Consider the following 2,933-nt stretch of genomic DNA (forward strand, 5'->3'; position numbering starts at 1 on the left):
CGAAGACCGAGCGGGCGGGAACGAAGCTGCCAGGCGGCGGCGCCTCCACCGCATCTCGTCCTCGCTGAGCCTTCGCTACAACCTGTCGTCGTCCTCGCTGTCGTCCTGCTCCTCGCCGTCTCGCTGCGATAGCTTGGCTGACTTGGCCGAGAGGGCGGAAGCCAAAGGGAAGACTGCCGCGCATCACCAAAGCCACAGTAGGCAGGTAGGACGCCAAAGAGCGCAGAGCGACGGCCTACCCGCGTCGACGTTGGTTCCGTTGTCCTCCTCCTCCGGGTGCCTGACGTTTATTTTTGTCACCAGTCGTTGGTTCCGCTGGAGCCCAGAGAACACGCCTGGTTGGTGAAAGGGGCGTCGGGAGCTTGGCCGGACATCTACTCGCTGTTCCGGGAGGACTGCACTCTTCTCAACAGACGGGACTTCATCTCCGGTTTCACCGTGCTGCACTGGATCGCCAAACACGGCGACCATCGAGTCCTCAACACACTCTGGTACTGCTTGCGTGTTCGCTTCTTGTGGCTTTGCTAGTCTGCGATGAGAATACGGTGAGAGCTCTTCGGCGATTTATTTCAGGACTCTGGTCCTCCCCCGTTCCAAAAACGTTCATGCCGGGCAAATGGAACACTCGAAATTGGCCCTTGGTGTGATTGTGAGCGCGAATGGTTGTTTGTCTGTGTTTGCCCTGCGCTTGGCTGGCAACCAGTTCAGGCTGGAATAGGCTCCAGCACGACCGCGACCCTCGTGAGGAGAAGCGGATTGCAATATGGACGAATGGAATTAGAAATGCACACATGAGCCGGGCCATGAATAGCGAAAATCCGCCAGTGATGAATGCTCCTCTTACCCAGTGCCCAGAAGTGCCACAAGATGGCAAGGAAGCACCATTTGTGTCGAAATGAAACTCCTCAACTCATACATCGTGTCTTCCGAGATAAAGTGCTCGAGTAAATGCCAGCGACTGCTCGGCACCCACGTGACAGCGCTCCGACTCGCCATCGCAGTTTTGACGAACCATCAGCCTCTACTTGTGGCTTGCAGGTACGGTGTGCAAAAGGCTGGTTTGGCGTTCGACATTAACGCCAGGTCGTCGTGCGGCCAAACGCCACTTCACATCGCCGCCATCCACGGCAACAAGAACATGATTCGCCTGCTGGTCAACAAATTCGACGCGGACGTGAAGTTGAGGGACACGGCCGGCAAGAAGCCCTGGCAGTACCTGAGCCGAAGCGCGCCGCAGGACGTCTTCCACTTGTTGGCAGCGCCCACGCGCCGCGACGGCGGAGGAGAAACGGGATCCCCCGCAGGGGAAGGCGGGGACCAACAGAAGCCGCATCACCGCCGACGCCAGCGGCGGCACCGCCTGTCCTTCGCCCCACAGGACCACAGGCCCAGGACCGTCTCCGGCACTAAGGTCAAGAGGTCGTCATCAATCGCCGCCTTCTTAAAGCACAAGTCGCTGGCTCGCTTTCACGGGTACAAGTCTGACGACTGAGGTGCACCGCGGTTGCCTTTTGGAATTCTTTTCCAACTGCTTGATTGACAAACAGACCTGCATTTGCCTCGTTTTCCCAAATCGCCGCAAATGTGGAGAGCTTTTTGAGTAATTCTTCCATTTCCTCGACATCTGGCTGAAGTACTCCCCGGGAAGCAAATTCGGCACCCTTTTCGAGTGATCCTAACCCCCCCCCCCCCACTACTCTTTGACATTTCTGCACACCAGGAGCAAAACTTGGGAACGCTAGTATGTCAACTACAAGTTACTCATGAAGTAACCCCCCCCCAAAAAAAAAACAGGCTCTCTTTTAATCTCACACTTCATGAAAATACGTTTCCGTAAAGGGTGAGGCCCCAACATAACTTTATATGTCATGTCAACGATGTTTTAAAGTGTTCATATTTTTTAAACAGTTGTTCGTCGTTCCAGTCGTTCAACTGATCGTATGCTGCGCTAGAACACATGAGCCGGCGAACTTGGTGCGTTTTAACCTCTGAAAATCGTGTCGTCTTCATTTAATGCGGTGCTTGTTTTCATCTGGGTGTTAGTTTCCGTTCTCCTCTTGATGGCTCGACTTTGGGGTTGAGGAAATCGCTGACGCGACCAAGTACTCGGCGTTTCTGCGTCACAGTATCGAACCTGTCGGAAATGTCAGCCGTGTAATTCTCCATCCATTTTATGTATTGTCACTTGTTGATGTGTCAACTGTACTGAGTAGTATTTTTATTCGTCTTTTGCTGGACAACGTTCACAGCGTATTAAACGTGTTTCTCAACTGGTTGCGTTTCTTTGAATAACCACGATCAAAATGCCTGACTTATTGCCTCATTTCTCCAACAATAGTCCAAAGGAATTTTTAGACAAACATGTAACAACGTGCTCGCAAAGTAAAGTGAATGCTTCGGAGCCAAGTCTTGAGTAAGCGCTCGTCTCTGCTAAATGTTTGCTGAAGCGCGGCGGTTGTACCGCACAAACCTCGTTCATAGTGGGTTTTTTTCGACCATGTATAGGAAGGCGTTTTTAGCCCCCAAAAAAACGACCACGTACAGTAAGGCGTTTTTAGCCGAAAAAAACGACCATGTATAGTAAGGAGCTTTTAGCGGAAAAAAAACGTCCATGTATAGTAAGCCATTTTTAGCTGAAAAAACGACCATATACACCAAGGCGTATTTAACTGAAAAAAACGACCATGTATATATAGTAAGGCGTTTTTAACCGAAAAAAACGACCATGGATAGTAAGGCGTTTTTAGCCAAAAAAAACGACCATGTATGGTAAGGTGTTTTTAGTCGAAAAAAAAGACCATGTATAGTAAGGCGTTTTTAGCTGAAAAAAACGACAATGTATAGTAAGGCGTTTTGAGCCGAAAAAAACGACCATGTATCGTGAGGCGTTTTGGGCCAAAAAAAACGACCATGTATAGCAAGGCGATTTTGGC

Source organism: Hippocampus comes, unplaced genomic scaffold (assembly GCF_001891065.2).
Source record: "Hippocampus comes isolate QL1 unplaced genomic scaffold, H_comes_QL1_v1.1 scaffold406, whole genome shotgun sequence".
Lineage (NCBI taxonomy): Eukaryota > Metazoa > Chordata > Actinopteri > Syngnathiformes > Syngnathidae > Hippocampus > Hippocampus comes.